Genomic DNA, 19805 nt, shown 5'->3' on the forward strand with positions numbered 1-19805 from the left:
GTGGCTCACTCGGGTGTGAGTGGTGTGGAGCACAGATACGTAGCTGGTGCAGAAGAGTTCAGTTGGTAATCAGCTCTGCCCAGGATTTCAGAGAATTGGCTCTGAAGTATGAATGAAGTTGGACACAGAGTCAAGGGGAGGAAGGAAGTCCAGGCAAAAGGAGTGCTGTGTACAAAGACACAGAGATGTGAAATATCTGCCCCATTCAACAGATTTCAAATAGCCTAATATGACTCAATGTAGAGAGGTTGGGGAGCAAACACCATAGCATAAATGATTTTCATAGCATGAAAAGGAAGAATATGATCAGCTTGTGTTTAAGAAAGATCACTCTAGCTTCAGTATGGATAGAGTGGAGAGGGTTGAGAGTAGAGGCCAGGAGACTAGCTAGTAACAGTAACAATAATAACAATTGCCAACACAGTGCTCCCTGTGTGACAGGTATATATTTAATCCTCACAACAATAACAACCCATGAGGTAGGTGCAATTAGTGTCCTCCTTTAACAGGAGACTGAGGCTGAGACAGGCTTGCCTTCCTAACATCCATCATACAGCCAGCAAATGGCAGAGCCAGAAAATGAATGCAGGCAGCCTGACTCCTGCATTCACATTCTGGCTCTGCTCTTTGCTGGCTGTATGATGCCTGCAGAGCTCAGGCTTTGCAGCAATCCAGGTCAGGATAATGGTGACCAAGGATTGTGGTAAGCAGAATAAAGCCTCGCCTACCAAAGATGTCCACTCCCTAATTCCCAGCACCTGTGACTACATTAGGCTGCATGGCAAACGGGGATTAAGGTTGCAGATGGAAACTTTTAACTCACCTTAAAATATGGAGACTGTTCTGGACCATCTGGGTGGCCTAAAGTAATCAAAGGGTCCTTAAGAGTGGAAAAGGGAGGCAGAAAAAAAGGATCAGAGAAAGAAATGTGATCATGAAAGCCAGGCAGAGAGCTGTAACATTGCTGGATGTGGAGATAGGGGAAGGGGCCACAAGTCAAGGACTGCAGATGGCCTTTGAAAACTGGAAAAGGCAAAGAAGCAGATTCTCTCTCCTAGAGCCTCCAGAAAGAAATGCAGCCCTACCAAGTCCTTCATTTTAGCCCAATGAGATCCATATCAGACTTCTAGCCTACACAACTATAAGATAATACATTTGTATTGTTTTCAGCCACTAAGTGTGTGGTAAATTGTTACGGCAGCCATAGGACGTCGATAATAATGATGGCGAAGAAACCACCAATTCAAAGCACATTTTGGAGGTTAAATTCACCTCCTAAAGGATTTAGAGATCCAGTAGATAACTAGTGCCTTGCCAGTTGGAACATGGTTCCAGGATGATATGAAAGGAGATGAAGTGAACTCAGAAGACTCCATTTTCTTCTCTGAATCTAAAGTCACTTAACTGATATACTATGTTTTGATTCCTCCAAAGCATAGCCTCATCCATTTGTTCCATACTTTTCTGCTTTTTTTTATTTGACTTCCCTCATTCAGCCTTTCTATTTGTATCAACAGCCTCACCAGAAATTCTCTGCATTTTTTCTCTCCATTTTCTCAACCCATAATTACCAGATTCAGACCTATAGTGGACTGAAAAAGTGTCAAATGATCTTTGTCTCCTTCTACCTCCTTCTGGTACATTTTCCAGTTTTCTCTTCGTATGTTCTCTCAAGAAATAACTCCAATACACTCTTTGATGAGATTTTGCCTTATAAGACACAGACATCCCCCCAGGGAGCTTCCACTATTGGGGAACCCAGGCCATCAACACTAACAATAAAGTGTGACATGGTGGAAATACCCAACCTAGTGTAAGGAGAGGAGGCCTTCACGAAAGCCACAAGCTTCTGCATGGGTGTCTTTAGAAAGCAATTTCCCATCATACTTCTCTTAGCTTTTGATTTTGCAAGCAGGGAAATGTCTGCCTAAAAGCTAAGAACTGGGCTCAGGCAGGCTTGACAGAAAAAGTGCTTGCACTTGCACAATATCAGAATCACAGCCACCTAAGGTGACCCAAGCCCTACCTTTTACTTGTCACATCAAAGGAGAAAACATAAAGAGAGGAGATATCCTGGCTTTCTGATATTTAAATTTGCTTTACAGAGGAAATAAAATAGTTTATTTAATGGGAATAAACATTCAACTTAAAGTCACAAATATATTCTGGGGGAAAAAAGTTACCATCTGTTCCCTCTACTTGAATATAAGTTTGTTTTCTATATACAGAATGACTCCATCTATCCAAAAAGTATATGTTGAGCTGAGTGCGGCAACAAAGACATCAGTGACATAGTCCCTGACTTCTAGGACTTAAAATCTGCTTGAAAAAAAACAAAACATACAACCTTGAAGCACTATAATAATAATAGTCACAATACTTTTTTAAGCTCTTTTTACATATGGTTTTATCTACCGTTAAATTATAAAAGCAGCGCAGAACAAGTCTGCTGAATTTCAGAGAAAGGAGCTAGAAGGGGTTCATAGTTCTGGAAGGCTGGAGGGAGGATGCAGTATCTCAGTTGGCCCTGGACGATGGCCTGGAGAAGCACCAGAAAATCTGAAACATACAAAACCAGAGAAGTAGAATATTCATGAGAAGGCTAACCGTAAATAGATCAGTTTGGCCAAAACGAAGGTTACAAGGGGAGATGTTGCCAGATCATGGAAGACTTCCACTCTTTTCAAAAGGGGTATTTGCTGGGAGCATCAGAAAACACACACGACCATGGTGCAGTTTTCTTACATGTCCATTTTCTCTGAAGCTTTGGAAAGGAAAGTTCGGTCTGTAAACTTGTTTTACATATTATTTTCATAGAAATGCAAACATTGGTACATTTTTAAGTAAAAAATAGAAATTTGCATGAATGTTTAAGATAAAAACATTTCAAAGAATGTTGTCCCTTGCAGCAGGACCTCAAACCCTGAACGTTCACCTTCCCAGACTCTTTCTGCTCCGTCATCCCCAGCCCCAGACAATTGATAAGCTCAGTCTTGTGCAACTCCTCTCATTTCCCAGTTTGACTCCTCTCCCGCCAGCTGACACTGTGCCAGCTCAGGTTCTTATCAGCTATCACTCAGGTTATTGCAGTTGAATCCTACCTGGACCTGCTGCCTCCCCATCATTTCTTTCCCCTCTCCTTCTTCTACACTATGCCCAGGGTTGTCTTTCTTTCTTCTTTTTTTTTTTTTTTTTTTTGTTTTTTTGTTTGTTTGTTTGTTTGTTTGTTTGGAGATGGAGTCTCGCTCTGTCGCCCAGGCTAGAGTGCAGTGGCGCGATCTCGGCTCACTGCAACCTCTGCCTACCGATGTGAGCCATGTGAGCCACCACGCCTGGCCTCCTTCTGGTATTTTCTTTTTTTTGAGACGGAGTCTCAGTCTGTCACCCCGGCTGGAGTGCAATGGCGCTATCTAGGCTCATTGCAACCTCTACCTCCTGGGTTCAAGTGATTCTCCTGCCTCAGCCTCCTAAGTAGCTGGGACTACAGGCGCATGCCACCACGCCTAGCTAATTTTTCTATTTTTAGTAGAGACGGGGTTTCACCATGTTGGCCAGGATGGTCTAGTTCTCTTGACCTCCTGATCCGCCTGCCTCAGCCTCTCAAAGTGCTGGGATTACAGGCGTGAGCCACCCCACCACGGTCATCTTTCTAGAAGGAAAATGGAATCATACTACCGACAGCTGTAGCCCTTTTAGTCTCATCTCCACCTTTCACCTGTGCCCCAGCTACACCAACTCCCAACCAACCCACCAACAGCCACCCCAGGAAGTTCCCTGGCTGGGCTTTTTTGTACCACATCCGTCCTGCACACACTGTCCTCATCCACCTGACAAACACCTCATATGTTGAGAAAACATTTCCTGCAAACATTGCTCCAACAATTTGCCTCCTTATACCACACTATCCTTGGAGAAACCAAAACCTCAATAAGTTCTCTTGAAGGGACTTTCTTTTCTTCTATTCCTGGGATAACTTATTATCCTCCATGTTTTTCAGCTCTATTTCCCAGCTTTCTTGAGAATCATCAGAAATCTGCCAATATTTTATTATCTGAGAAATACTTCTGAGGCAACAGAAACAGGACATTGTCTTTTAGATCTTTTATCTTCCACATAGCCAATCCCAAAACACAAATCATTTAAAATGGCTCAATAAACATATATAACTGGCTTACTATGATGTGTTGGGGACTTTCTTAGGTGCCGAGGATAAAGAGATGAGTGAGACACAACCCTGCATTGAAGAAATTAACAATTTTCTTTTTCGTTCTTTCTTTTTTCTTTTTCGTTCTTTCTTTTTTTTTTTTTTTTTTTTTTTTTTTGAGACAGACTGTCACTCTGTCGCCCAGGCTGGAATGCAGTGGTGCGATCTCGGCTCAGTGCAACCTCCGCCTCCTGGGTTCAAGCAATTCTCCTGCCTCAGCCTCCCATGTAGCTGGGATTACAGACATGCACCACCGCACTTGGTTAATTTCTGTATTTTTAGTAGAGATGGGGTTTCACCATGTTGGCCAGGCTGGCTTGAGCTCCTGACCTCAAGCAATCTGCCCACCTCAGCCTCCCAAAATGCTGGGATCACAGGCATGTGCCACCACCCCCAGCTGAGAAATTAACAATTTTCTAAGTATCTCTATTTCCAGCCCATGCCCAGAGCCAATTCTTAGCTACCACGGAATATGGGTCTCACTCAGTCACTGGTTGCACCAGGAAATAGGCCTAGGAGAGCCCCAAAGAGAAAGCTGCTCAGTGAGTCTAACCACACAGAAAGAATCCTACATCACCACCACGCAAAGGCGGTGGTTTTACTTTGAAATAACAGGTTATTGGGCCCTGGTTTCTCCCCTTTATTCTTCTGTGTTAATCCACTTTGCTCGGTCTCTTTCAGTACAGAACAGGTACAGCCAGGTACTCCCAGTTCAAAAACAACTTTATTTTCTCTGAATAGAGACCTTTCAATAGAAGAAACATAACTTGATCATTATAATTTAAGCCTCAGCATTCTCTTTAGCTTGGGACTAGTCAACATGGTTATCAGTCTTCTCTGGTTATCCCTGCCTCAACTCAAATTTTTTTGCTTGATCTATTCTTCGTTGCCCATAACCACCCACCCCCACCTTCTTAATAATTCCATTCCCATAAAACAGTGCCAGAGCAACTTCTTTCAGGTATGAGCTGATAAGTTTCCTTCTGCTTGGCTGTCACGGAGATTGCTTTCTCCATGGTTTCTGGGACCCTGATTTGGTCTGGGTCTCAGATGCTGCCCTTGAAGTCTTCCTGAACTCATCTGTTACTTTTCTGGCATTCTGCCAAAGGATATTGTCCAGGAAGATATCTTTACCTGATCTTATTCATTTCTTCATCTTCCTCACAATGTTTAAGCTTCTAAAACCCCCATCAGAACTCAGCCAGCCAGCTAAAGTCTATAGAGTCCCTGAAAGGGATCAAAAAAAATTAATAACTATGGGCAAAGCAGAAGTAGGATCAGGTCAATAGTATCAGTCACTACCTTAGCTAAATACTAGAGAAAGAGAGAAAAGGAGATACTGTAACCTAAATCCATGAGCCCAAATGAGTGCCTGAGAAGTGTATGAGACATTGGGCTTTGGGTCAGAGAGTTGGCACATTTGTGTCCCTGGAAAAATCAGCTCTACCAGCCAAAAGACAAAGGCATTTCATCAGTTTCATGAGAGATTTTTCTCTGACAGCTGCCCAGGATTATCTCTCATCCTTGAAACCAGAGGGCTTAGGTAGCTCTGGTCAGCTCTGCCACAGATGTATAGTCAGTATCTCCACAGGAACATTTAAGAGCTTTTGAGTCTTTGTCAGTATTGTCTGGTAAAAGGCCCATGGTCTCCTTGCTAACACAAATATTGACCCACTAAAGACTGAATGGGATGGTCATGGGCCCTCTTCAACTCCTTATGAACCTCATTCTCCTCTAATTTTGCTAATAGTTCCTAAGTTGATTAATTGATCAGGTAAATCCAACCAGACTAAATTCTCAAAGGGCAAAAATATGTGTAATTATCTTTCTGTGTTTTCCCCAACAGTTAGGACCATTCTGGGCATGCAGTGGCCTGAGACTCACAGCAGGTCACCTGATGCTATCCCTTTGATGGTACCCACAGCTGCCACTCCCTGACCTTACGAGTGCTCATTCTGACCCTCCACCTTCTCAAAAACTTGCTCTGCAGGCTCAATATTTGCTTAAACATAAGCAAATCTACACACTTCAGCTGACTCAGGGTTGCAGATTGATAGGGATTTATTCTGGACTCATCATAAATGCTTGTATTATAAATATGATTTAGCACTTAACCATGAATCCTCCTGTATTGTTCTCCAGTTGTGTGCACTTCTCGAACAACATAATTGCATGGTGGTAAAGAGCTCTGACTTTGAACTGACGTGGTTCAAATCCTAACTTCTCAACTTACAGTAGAATAAATTAAAATACCGATAATTGTTATGGTGTTACTGTGAGATTACATAAACTAGCGCACGTCAAATGCTGTGTCTGGCACAGAATAAGGCTCTCTAAGTGCCAGTCTTATCATAATCCCCAAGTGGGGCAAGGAACATCTTCTACTCCTCATTTTCCCCTTATAATCTAAGCACACAATAAATGCTAGGCACACGATGGGTGTTTAATACATGCTGACCAACTGATTGAATAACTTCCCCAATATGACTGCATTCTTCCAAGGCTGATAAAAACATTTCTGCCCAAGAATTCTATGAAAATTTTTATAGCTGCTTTTTAGGTTCACACTTTGACTTATCATCCCATTGACCTCCTCTCCATCACATACTCCTTTAAAGTAAGAAAGAATTCCCCGTGCTGTTCCAGTGGCTAAAGGTCTCACGGCTGCAGCAGTGAGTCAGCAGCTCACCCTGCAGCTGGCAGCTCAGACCCAACCGTGGCCCACTGTGCTCAGTGTGTCCTGCAGCAGCCACGGGTATTCCCAAGGACACTGCAGCATCCCACCTGGGGCACTGCAGTTATCTCAGGTCCATGCCTCACTGAAGCTTGAAGCCTGATGCTGATGAGTGTGCAGAAGAGCTGCTTCACTTCAGCTGCCTTTAAGTCCCTGGCCACTTCTGGTCCCCAAAGCCTATAGTTAAGGAATCAGAGCACATTCCTGCAAACAGAATCCTCAATAGGGCGGCCTGACAGCCATCTGCATACTGGGCAAAGCACATGCAAAGCTGCATCCATTGGTCTGAAAAGCATCCTTTTTATTACTGACTGTGTCTAGCCAAACCTTGGGCAAGGGGGTAGGAAGATTGGGGAGGAGAGCCCTCTGAGCCCTTAGGGCCTAAGTGTGCTTGTTCAGGCTAAAGGGAAAACAGACTCTATCTATTTTCTTTTGATGAGACAGTGAGCTCCTTGACAGCAAAGACTGCGTGGGGTTCCAGAGGCATCCCCAGTGCCTAGCCTGCACACAGGAGGTTCTCAGTTCATGTTGACAGCTGATGATGGCTGATGAATGGCCAAGCCCATCAAGTAGGAGTGCAATACTGCAGTTTCCTCCCATGTCCCTGGAACACCACCTCCTGCCCCCACCATGATTCCTCCCTCCTCACCTCTACCACATGCTTCCAGTGCCCCAGGAGCAAAGGAAGAGCTCCCTCTCTCTCCCCATTGGAACCTGATTTGTTGAAGTTGCCCCCCACCTCAGAAGCCAGAAGAGAGGCTTCGATGGAAGGCACACAGCTGTTCTAGCAACTGAATGGAGATCATAGGTACATATATATATATTGATTGTGATACTTCTGAGGGATCTATCTCAGCTCCCAGAAGAAGAAAATGGCATGGCATTTTCACTGGGCATGGTCACTATGAGCTTCAATGATTGAAATGGAAATCAAAGTGAAAGGCTTTCCTCAGTCCCCAATAATGTATGTTTCTGTCTTGCCTTATACAAATTTCCCCCCAAAAGCTATTCTATTTGATAGCCTGCCTCTCTTCTCTCTCTCTTCACTCTCTCTCTCTCTCTCTCTCTCTCACACACACACACACACACACACACACATATACATGCTATGTAATGTGGTGCTGGAAGAGACATTAATCAATAACTACTGAATCAATAGTAGTAATTTTCTCACTTTGATTTTCAGTAGTAATCAATAACTACTGAAAATCAAAGTAAGACTGAGGACCAGAGGTAAGTGACCTGACTAAGTCTCACAGCCAGTAAGTGGCCTTACTAGACTCCTGAATTCCAATCCAGTGATCTTTTCACTTCATTATGAAATTGTTTGGTTTTGTTTTCTTGTTTGTTTGTTTGTTTTTGTTTTGTTTTGTTTTTGCTTTTCTTTAATGTCTTCAAAGGAGAGCTAATGTCAGGTTTTTCCTCATTGAGAAGTTGCAACATCTCCCAGGTAAAAGCCAGGTCCTCCAGGTAAGACATTCTCCCAGATCCTGCTTTTTTTTTCCTTTTTTTTTTTTCTTCATTCTCCTGGGATGCTGTCTCACCTAAAATGGCAGGGAGGACCCTGGACCGCTCACCTTCCCATGTAATAAGTGATAAGTATACTTATCATACACAGAGATGGAGAGGCTCTTCCCTATCACAATCTAAAGCCCAGACAGATACAGTCATCATTTGTGACAATGAAGATTTTCCTTTGCAAATGCAGCAACTTAACGGTAAAATTGTGGAAAGGAGGCTGTGTGTGTTCACCTTGGTCGGTGCTGCAGCCCAAGCACAGCTGGCACCTCTAGGGCGCCTTCAAGTGAGGGAATAGTTATACTTGGCAGGCAGTCCTGACCAGCCATTTTGCCCGGGTCTCCTTGGATGCCTTCAGACTGCAGAGATCTTATTCAGTTTGCATCCCCCGCACAGTCTGCAAGCCAAGCTGCAGACATCAATCTGTTTCAGGAGAAAGAGCGCCACCTCCTGTCTCTGGACTGCAAGACCATATTTCTATGAAAACCGCAGTGATGTTCTAAGCGGCTCAGTGCCTAAAGAGATCCGCTCTCCACAGCGAGGGGAGAAAATGGCACCTATGAAATTCGTACCGATACCCCATGTCACACTGTGAACCAGTGACTCTCCCAGGAAAACCCTGGACAAGCCCTGCATTACGCATCCTTCTCCTTTCTTACAGTTTCATTTCTCCCCTCCAGCTTAGAACAGATGGAAGCCTTAGAGGCTTGTCGTTCAGCTGAGGATCTGAATGTAAAGAGACATGCTCAAGGTCACACAGCGGGCCCGTTCTAGACCCAACACAGACTTCTCCCACGCCAAGTAAAGGCTGGATCGAATTTATGCATTTCAGATTTCTTTCTCTTTGCCCGCAGTAGAAATTTTGCAACAGAGTTTTCTTCACTACTGCTTTGCTGATCTCACCCACTATGATCCCAGCTACAGTCCCCTCTCTCTTCCACATTATCCTTTGTAGTATAGCTGTATATGTTCAAATGTTAGCTCCCCTATTAGAACCCAAGTCTCTTGAAAGGAGGCCAATACCTGATTAATTCTTGCAGCCTTTTGGAGGACTTCCTGCTAGTTAAGCATCTGGGGACTTAGCTCCCCATGCCCTATTTCTTCTCAAGGGCCTCAGAAATCAAATCCACTCTCCTGGTCTTTTTAAAGCTGTCATCATCTACTGCTCTCTTAGGGGTCCTGTTTCCCCGAGAATGACTGAAAAGGACACAAGCTCTCTGGTTTCTCACTTAGTATCTTCTTTCCTGTTCACCACCTCCCCAAAAAAATTACATCAGCCCTTAATATTTCAAAAGTTTTATTTCTAATCACTACCAGCAAACAGATGAGATAACAAATACAAGTTTTTGCAATTGACAAAGTTTCCTGAGGTTTTTCTGAATGATTATCTCCTGAAACAAAAGAAAATACTCAATTGTGAACTCTACTTATCTTTGCTCTCATCCCACCCCCAAAAAAAGAATCTTGAGAGTGGAGCTGCAACTTTACAGCCTAAGGACAGGAAAACCAGTGCCACGATTTCCACCAGAGGAGGCTCCACAGCCACAGACCGTCACATAACCAGTCTGCCTCATCCTCCTCATCTGTAAAATGGCCAGAATAAAAGTGTTTACTCATAGGAAAATCCTTATTTGAGGATTAAATGAGGTCATTTAATCCCCAGAGTGGTATAGAGCAAAAATTAAGCCCATGGTCGATGGTTATTTAATTAATTAGGTAATTTATTTCATAAAACAAACCTGATGACAAGAGAATAGAACATAAAGGACAAAAATCTTCAAGGAAAGTAGCAGGGGCTCAGCTGAAGTACAAGGAGTAATACTGTGGGGGATGTGCCAGTGAGTACCAGGAGGAAAGATGCCTTGAAAAGATGCAGGGGGAGAGAAAGAGAAGAGTCCAGAGATCTCATCATTTCACTTCAAAAAAAAGGTGGCCATAAAGCAAAACCCAGGCCTTCCATTCTGCTTCCAGGTCCCATCCACGGAGCTTTGTCCACAGGCATCTGGGCCACCTCTCTCACTAGAGAACGGGGCCAGTGCTGCTGTCCTGGCTGACTTCGGCTCCATTAATCCGCCCCTTTGCCTTCCATTCTTCTTGCAGGCTGCCTGTGCTGAAGGCCTCTTGCACTCCTGTACTATCCCAACTTGCAGTAATTGCTTGGGGTTGTAAATCCAGCAAGTAGAGGAGGCTTTCTGTAGCAGGTCCTAGGTCGGTTGCCTGAGGACAGCACTGCTCTCCCCAGCCCCTAGCACTGAGAGGCCCTGTGGGAAGTCCACGCCTGCCATGGTGGTTGTCCTGCCAACAGCATCTCCCTTCAGGGTTCATCTTATTTTCTTCTGATGAACAAGCAAAGGCAACCAGACTCTCCGTAGGTGTAAGTTGGCACGCACATTTGGCAGGGAGGGTGGATTTCTTGGGGACATTCCATTACTCACTCTCATGCCCAACCCACCCTATGCTGAGGCAGCAGAACCTTCTCCCTCACCAAGCATTGAGGACGTCCATTCGCCAGGCAGCTGGTAGTGAGCAGGGAGGTGAGAAAGGGGGTCTTTCTGAGAAGCAGGTTAGCAGGTGAGCCACCTGGAGACAGTTAGGGAAGGTAGGTCTATTTTTCTCCACCCAATGTCACCGAAGAACCCATTCACACGCTAAATGGGCTAAGAAAGCCATGTATAAAATGCTGATGCCAACTAGATTGGCATCTTGGACAAGCCCTAGAATGAAGCTCAGGGAATGAAGCAATGTGTTTTTAAGCAGGACCCTCAGCTCCTGCATCCCAAGTCTACAATCTCAATCTCAATTTTGCCAGAGTTGCAAAAACCATGAAATGGCCTCACGTGGAACTCACAAGTAACCCATCGACTGCCCATCAACCTTGAGATAGACATAAAGCTCCTTGTTATGCAGGTTACAACTACCTTGGAAATAATTTTTATAAGTAATCACAAATTTTATTTCTGTATTTTGATTGTTTTCATAAAACTATAACCCTCTTAGGGTAATTTTGGCAAGTCCCAGGGGTTTTTTCTGTGGTCATCTGTGCCTAGCCCATGTTGAACACTCAGTGTATTTCAGCACCTGTGTCCCCAGTGATTCAGGCTAGAGTTGTGTCTCCTTCCTCATGCAGCAGTAGTGTGATACCTGTTCAGCTTATTCAGGAACACAAATGTTGGCTGCAACTGTGAAGGTCACTGCTATAGAACCATAGTTGTCAAGTGTTGGCAGTTACCTTAATTACTTAGAGAGTGTGTTAAAATTAGAGATGCTCATCCTATACTATTGAATTTGAATCTATGATGATGAGTAGTTTTAAGAGGTTCCCAGGGGTTTCTGAGGCACCCAGAGTTTGCGAGCTGCACTCTAGCCCCTGGCTACTCAAAATGTGGTCAACGGACCAGCCGCATCCATACCTAGAAGCATGTTAGAAATACAAGCTCTCTGGCCCTACCCCAGACCTCCTGAATCAGAATCTATATTTTCACAAGATCCCAGCTATTCATTTGCATGTTGAAGTTTGAGAAACACTGCCCTAGGACAAAGGCTATAACATCCTAGCAATCTGAGGTAAGTAAATAGCAGAATTTCCTCCTTGTTTTCAGGGTGAATGACCCCTGCCAGTGTAGTGACTGCTTGCCTTGCCTGCTGGGTAACAGAATCCAGAGACATGCAGCAGGGGCAGCTGGTTGATCAGAACCTTCTAAACAACCTTCAAATTCTGTCCTACCCACTGTTGCACCTTGCCCCTAATCAGTGATGTTACAGATTCAGAGATGGTGAAGGGGATATACCCAGACAACGTGGCAGACTGAAGTCTGGGTCCAAATCTCAGCTCTGCTGCTTTCTAGCAGGGAAGCCATGAAAAAAATCACATCACCCTTGTGATGCTTAGTTTCTGTACATGTAGAGGACATCTGAAGTGTTCACAAAGATCATTCCAGCTTTTCATGTAACTCGTCCTTCCCTGTCCATTTCACACATATGAAAAGTCACAGCTGGAAGGGATCTTCGATCACCTGGTCCAAACTCCTTCCTTGCTGTCCCCAACTCATACATGGGGAACCTGGGCCAGCCAGACAACCCATGAAAGGGCAGAGCCCTGACAAGAACCGAGAGCTTCCAAGGCCAAGTTCAGCATGCTTTGCACCATACAGTGACTGGGACATCATTCTTGGGTTAGGTGGTCGAGGAAACGTATTCTGAGACAGAGATTTGTATGCAGGATGTTTACTGGGGAGTGCTCTCAGAAATAACATCTTTAAGGGAGTGAGAGGAGTAAGATTGGGCAGAAGGAGAAGATGAATCCTACAGGAAGCCCGGGAGCTGGGATGTGCCACAAGGTTGTCCTGAATCAAGACAAAGGAACCAGGCCTTTGTATTCCACACCAACCACTGGGGGTAATCTTTATAGACAGACTCAGAAGGGAGCCGTTGGCCATCCATCAATACTCCCAGCAGTCAGGGGACAAGTAGCTCGGTTCTGTGTGGGAAATCTGGGCAGCACACCCCAGCATCCTGGACAGCACACCCTTTGCACCACCAGCTCACTTGCTTCACAGCCCAAGTGTGCCCTTTCTGGGAGCAACTTCACTGTTATTCTGGCTGCTCTCTTCACCTGGGGAAATTCTCAGTGGGATACTAATAGGACCAATCGCCATTACTGCTCTGATCTTGAGGCTGCCACTGAGTCTTATGCTGCCACTCCTCTACTATCCTTTCCAGAGTCCTCTCACCCTTGGCCCACGCTTCTGCTGGCCTACATGTCTGGTGGGGTGACTCGAGCCCTCATCACTGAGGACACTGAGCCCCTGGTCACCACACCGTTCTCTGGCCATGGCTGCTACATTTGTACATTTACCTCAAATTGGGCAGGGGAGTACCAAGAGACACCCCAATGTAGCCCCTGAATGCCAAACAGATTATCTCCCGCCCTCTTTAAATAACAGCAGCACTGATATCCTGCTGATATCAGGGCCAATGGCTCCTGCTGGTGTGGAGATTCCTTTCCCTGCCTGCTGAATATCTTGGTACAAGGAGCTAGAAGAGACAGATGGCAATGACAGCTTAAAGTATAATGGGCCCTTATCATATACCTGGATGGAAGCCTTCTCCCTCTGGAAACCAGCACCTCTAGACCCACAGAGTCTGCTGCGGGGATGGAGAGCACAGGATCCACCGTGAGTCACTGGGAGGGATGGTAAGCAGGGCCACTCCCACATTCACCCCTCAATTCCAGGACCCATGAATTCCACCCTTTGCAGCACAGCCCCCTACAGTGGTGGTTGATTTACAGGGTATACCACATTGTCACCTGAATCCTTAATACCATGGCTGTTCTACCTTCATACCCATTGCTCAGACACTGGAATGGCTGAAGACTAAGACTGGCTGATGTCAACTGGCAAAGTCATTCGGTCTATGTGGTTATCTGGTGCCTCTTCCACAATAGCTGCTGTCAGGTGGCATTAACATGCAATACATAGACTCCAGTGCTTTGTTCTCACTCCCATTGCCCATCCCCATGCTCTTCCCCAGCCCCTGACACCGGCCATTTGATCTTTTTCTTTCCAGGCCCCTGACCAACCAGCCAAGCCATTCACTGTTCCTCATGAGCCAATATATATTTGTACTTTAATCCACTTCTCTTTCCATACAGAAGAATGACTAGGTCTACCTTCCAAAGCTCTGCATATTGAGAGAATTTCCTCTCATCTCTCTCTTTCAGGGACACCCTCAAGTGGAACTTTAGTTCATAGCAGTCCATTTTGAAACTGGAACCCACATACAAAGCCAACCCATCTGTGACCCATCTTGACCTTTTTTCTCCTCTCTCAGCTGTTCATCAGGGAGCCTCCACTGCAGCCATAGGCATGGGTACTTGCTGAGGGAGAGGAAACAATAGTGGTGATGTGGGGGTCTGAGCCACCTGCTCATGTAGCTCCTGGTGATCTCTGGCTCTGCTTGTACTTGATACTGAATGAACCACTTGCATCTTAGAGACTCATCTGAAAGAGCCCAGCTCATCATGGGTGGCTCTCTTCAGCCACGGTAAATGCCTGAAGAGGGACTTGGCTGAGTCCTCAGCAGCCAACACTTTGACAGCTGGGGGAGTGAGTACCTCATCCTTAAAGGGGAAATTAGGAAAGTGCATTACAGAGCCCACATCAGCATTGAATCTCCAACACAAGTCTATGAAGAAGCTAGGGATGGCATTAATACCGCCATCTTGCAGATCAAGAATCTGAAGTATCACAAGGTTAAACAACTTCTTCAGTTCATGGAAAATCAATCCAGCCTCAGAACAACAGTGTCTGAACCAGGACTGTCCAATAGGAATACAATGTGAGTCACAAATATAATGCTAAATTTTCTAGTAACAATATTACAAATAATTTTTAAAAAGGAGGAATTCATTTCAATACCAAATCATATTTATCCCAATATATCCAAACTGTTATCATTTCAACATGCAATCAATATTTGTAAATTAATGGACACTTTACATTGTTCTTGTCATGCAAGGTCTTTGACATCTGGCCTGTGTTTCATGTTCACAGCACATCCCAGTGTGAACTAGTCACAATGCAAGTGTTCAGTGGCCACAAGTGGCTAGTGACAACTGTATTGGAACCCATAGCTCCAGACTCTGTTCAATTCTCTGTGCTATCCTCTCGAGGTACTCCTTCCTCAGAAGGAGCCTAGACCTGGAGGGAGATGCTTGGGCAACAATCCTGCTTTCGGTGAAAAGCTAAGTCCCTGCCACTTATCAAGCTTCCAGAACACCCACTCCTTTAGCACAGCACAACCTGCTGCCCCCATTTAACTTCACAGGTGTTTTGCCACTTGCCAGGAAGGTTCAATTTGAAAAGAAAAGAAAAAAGCAGTAGTAGACAAATGTTTGACTCCATCTCTGTGAGTACCCTGTAATTTAATGCTAAATTCAGCTCGATTTGGTTTCTGTGGCAACCCAAGGAACCAGCTCTCCACAGCTCATATCATCACTCTTTGTCAGATTTCTAAATACAGGGTGCCTGGAACACAGTCGTTATCCCAAATGTCTGAGCTCTAATACTCTCAGAAGCCCCTGATCCTGAGCTTGATCCACAGGTACAAGGATGCAGGATGGGAGCATCTTAATAAAGTCTTTGCCCAACACAGGAAATGTAGAAAAGACAGGATTCGGGAGCCTTCATTCCTAGAAATCTCTTGAAATGGGGCAGACTGTCACTGGTCCAATAAGACTTTGGAAAAGAACTTCATGGAGACAAAAAGAAGCCTTCGACCTGATGCAGTCATTGCCAACCCATGACAGCTTAGGCAGTGAACATGTTCTGCAAGGATGGGCCCCATGTGGCAGTCATGAGCCCTCAAAAGCAAATTTGGGCTGGGCACAGTGGCTCACGCCTGTAATTCCAACACTTTGGGAGGCCAAGGCAGGCAGATAGCTTGAAGCCAGGAGTTCGAGACCAGCCTGGCTAACATGGTGAAACCCCATCTCCACTAAAAATACAAAAAAAAAAAAAAAATAGCCAGGTGTGGTGGCACGTGCCTGTAATCGCAGCTACTTGGGAGGCTGAGGCAGGAGAATCTCTTGAACCCAGGAGGCAGAGGATGCAGTGAGCCAAGATCACACCACTGCACTCCAGTTTGGGTGACAGAGCAAGAGTCTGTCTCCAAAAAAAAAAAAGCAAATTTGTCTACTTGTGTCTTCTTCCCTTTTTTGCAGGTAGCAAGCCTGGGATTTGGGAGATGTGGATTTAAATCCTGGCTCCAGCATTGACTTAGATGCTTGAGGTGCTTACTTGTCTCTGAGCCCAGAAATGTGAAACCATCCTGGAAAACCTTCAGCCACCCATGGCCAAGGCCCCAGGACTGCAGTTAATGATTCAGTCATCATCTGATAGGTATTAGTCCCTCCCCATTCAGTGCTGAGTTCCTTCCTATTGGCTTAGAACCCCAGAACAGATCCATTTCCTTAGAAGTCTCTGGAGCAGTGACTTCCAGATTCTTTTGAACACAACCCACCATACAACATGCAGGTAACATCGTCACCTAGAACCTTGATCTACCCACATTCCTGATGAGTTCCTCCAATTCATTCTGCACACTCACTCTATCCAGAGTGGTCTTTTCAAAACACACATTGTCACTACATAAACCTTCCTGGTGACCTCCCATTGCTCTCAGGATAAAAGCAAAACCCCTTTAACTTGGCTCAGAGAGCCCAGACCACAGGCTCCATCTGCCTCTCCAGCCTCATCTGTGCTCAGCCCTCACACTCTGCAGCCTCCCTCCCACCACAGGCTGTGTACAGGCTCCTCCCTGTGCCTGAAGTGCTCCTCCACCCACAGCTCCTCCACCCACACCTCCACCTAAACTGGTTAACTCCTACTCATCCTTCAGATCTCAGCTCAGCTATCCCTTCATCCCTGATTTCCCCAGCCAGGTGAAATCTTTTGGTTATGAGCACTGTATGTTTCTCCCTTAACACATACTTGTCACAATTGCAATTTTACATTTGTTGATATATTTGAGCTCTCCCACTGAACTTTATGCTATGCAGAGCAGGAATACTCTCTGATTTTACCCAGAATTTTATTCCAGTGCTTACTGCAGTATTTGACATCAAGTAAAAGCTCAGTAAATATTTGTCACACGATTGAATGAAAAAATGAATTTCAAGTGACAGCTCCTGACAAATGGTAACACTTTCAGAGAGTTCTCTGTTGAAAAGACTTCTTTTTTCTTTTTTTTTTTTTTTGAGACGGAGCCTCGCCCTGTTGCCCAAGCTGGAGTGCAATGGCGCCATCTTAGCTCACTGCAACCTCCGCCTCCCTCCTGAGTTCAAATGATTCTCCTGCCTTAGCCTCCCAAGTAGCTGCGATTACAGGCACAAGCCACCATGACCAGTTTTTTTGTTGTTGTTGTTGTTTGTTTTTGGTAGAGACGGGGTTTTACCATGTTGACCAGGCTGGTCTCAAACTCGTGACCTTGTGATCCACCCGCCTCGGCCTCCCAAAGTGCTGGGATTAATGCCAAGGAGACTGGGCTCAGTTTCAGAGAGTATCATAGTTGACTGGCATTGACTACCACAGGCTCATGATTGGGAGTAGTGGCCTGAGTCCTGATTGTTCACCCTCCGTATTCTGGAATCTGATTTTCCTGCAAAGGCCCAGACCCTAAGCAGTTTCCTTAGGTTGGTTAATTGCTGGAACGGAAGCCCAAAGCCCATCCAAATCCTTATGGAATACCCTGGAACTCCTCTGACCCCTTCAGATTTCAAGTTCTGAAAGGAGAAGTATCCTCAGATTTGGGGCCACCAATCCTCCCTCCCAAGGAGATCAAAGCAAGAGAATCCAATCTTTATAAAATATGCTCCTGACATCTGCAGCAAGACTGAGGAGGCTGCAGTTCTCCAGGACTAACCAAGGCAGGGCCAACCCAGACCCCGGATAGAAACTCCACCCCGAGTAAACGACAGGACCAGCCCAGTGATCCAGTCCACGGCCTCCCTCCCCACCCTCCAGATACCCAGGGCTGAAATGGAGGTAACAGCCCCCATTTCCAGACCATGTGTCTGCTGTAGCTACAGAATCAGACTCGTCCATTATTTTGCTTGGGATTGGTGAAAGGGGAACCGAGGGTTTGAGAGAAAAGTCTGATATTTCATGGTAGGATAGCATTTAGCTGGAGGTTGTTTTTTTCTTTCTTTTTTTTTTTCATTCCGTTCTTACTGCTCCTCTCTGCCACCCCAGTTGGCTCAATCTTTGGGCTTCTGTGCAGCCCTGCCGATGCCAGACAAGTGGAGTGAGAAGATGCCCTGCTGGGAATGATGGCTGCAGCGCAGCAGTGAAGTGCTGTGTGGGCCCTCCCGGCCGCCCACGCTGCTCTGAGCAATGGCTGGCTTTGACCCGCAGGCAGCAGTCCCTCCGCGGGGCCTGAGGAGGTTATTCTCTCAGACACTGTCCTCAGCTGAGGCTCTCCTTGCAGCCAACAGCTCCCTGAAAGAAGTTTCATGGCTTCCGCAGACAACAGTCAGGCCTTTCTCTCGTACTCGACCAAGAATGTAGTTTCGAGTCTATTTTCAGTGAGAATTTAAGAACCTACACTTTAAGAAAAAAAAAAAAAAAGCTACCCCTCACCCACCACAGTGCTATGTGTCAAATGGTCAAATGTTACCCGGCATGGATGCAGCACTTTACAGAGCTCTCTCACTCTAGGACTTTATCTTACTCCCTCAAAACCCTGGGAAGGAGATGGTAAAATTAACCCAGTTTTCAGGCCTGGATGGTTCAGTGACCAGTCAGGAAAGGGAAGACTTAGAACAAGGACCCGGGACTAAAGTGCTCCCCTTTTCCATTTATCTCACCTGGCTGCAATAGTCCTTCCCTGAGGAAAGGACCTCATTCTGGGGACCCAGGAGAGGTAAGAGCACCTGCCAGGCAGCCTCTGCCCCTCAGAGCCAAGGAAGTGACCCAGAGCTGGCTGTGGTGGGGAGCGTTTGCACTCTGCAGAGAGGAGCAGACTGGTAGGGGTGCTTTCAACTCAACCTTCCTAACTCCCTCCCTCTACCTGTGATGCTGTAATAAGCCACTTGCTATATTTCTACCAGGGTTGGGTGTCCTCACTCCAAAGGAATGTCTGAAAGTTCTTAGGGGAAATGCTACCTACTCAGCAGTTCTTAGGGATGTGCTGCCTAATCCTGTGAGAGACAGCACATCATAGTCAAAGGAACATCGAGTTTTAGGGTCAGAAAGATCTAGGTTTGAATCTTGGCCCTTCCTGTGTGACGCTGGGTTGCCTCTCAGAGCATCCAGCTCTGCACCTCTAAACTGTGGTTAATATTACTTATCCTTGTCAGGCTGCAATAAAGATGAATGAGTACAGTGACTAGTACAAGGCCTGGCACACACACACACACACACACACACACACACACACAAAACAAAAAACCCCTTAAAGAAATACTAGCTCTTATTTGTTTTTATCAGTCCTTCTCAATCTGTTTAATTCAGCATGAGATGCTTCAGCCCTAGGGACACTGCCATCTTTTGCTGCATTAAAAGAGAATTTCTTGGCCAGAACGTCATAGTCCCTCATGTACTCTACAATGTAGACCATGTCTGGGGTTGTACGTCTGTTTCTAAGTTTCAGAGCTTCTAATCTATCAAGTTTCAGAGTTCCTCTCCCATCCAGATTATAAAGCCTTCAGGGCAGAATTCTTCTTCTAAATAGCTATGTATACTTACTTCACTGTCCCTGGCACAGAGCAGGGCACAGGGTGGGCATTTTCTAAATAGCTGGTATTGTCTGGTCAGGGATTCCTAAGCGGGTGGCTCTGTCCCCTCTCTG

At 45.5% G+C, this 19805-nt stretch overlaps 1 protein-coding gene across 1 annotated transcript in view; it reads right to left on the reverse strand.

Moving 5' to 3' along the window:
* Nucleotides 1-19805, reverse strand: part of LOC469572 (lymphotactin) — a 207105-nt gene that overhangs the window by 134555 nt on the left and 52745 nt on the right. The window lies entirely within an intron of this gene.

Source organism: Pan troglodytes, chromosome 1, assembly GCF_028858775.2.
Source record: "Pan troglodytes isolate AG18354 chromosome 1, NHGRI_mPanTro3-v2.0_pri, whole genome shotgun sequence".
Classification (NCBI taxonomy): domain Eukaryota; kingdom Metazoa; phylum Chordata; class Mammalia; order Primates; family Hominidae; genus Pan; species Pan troglodytes.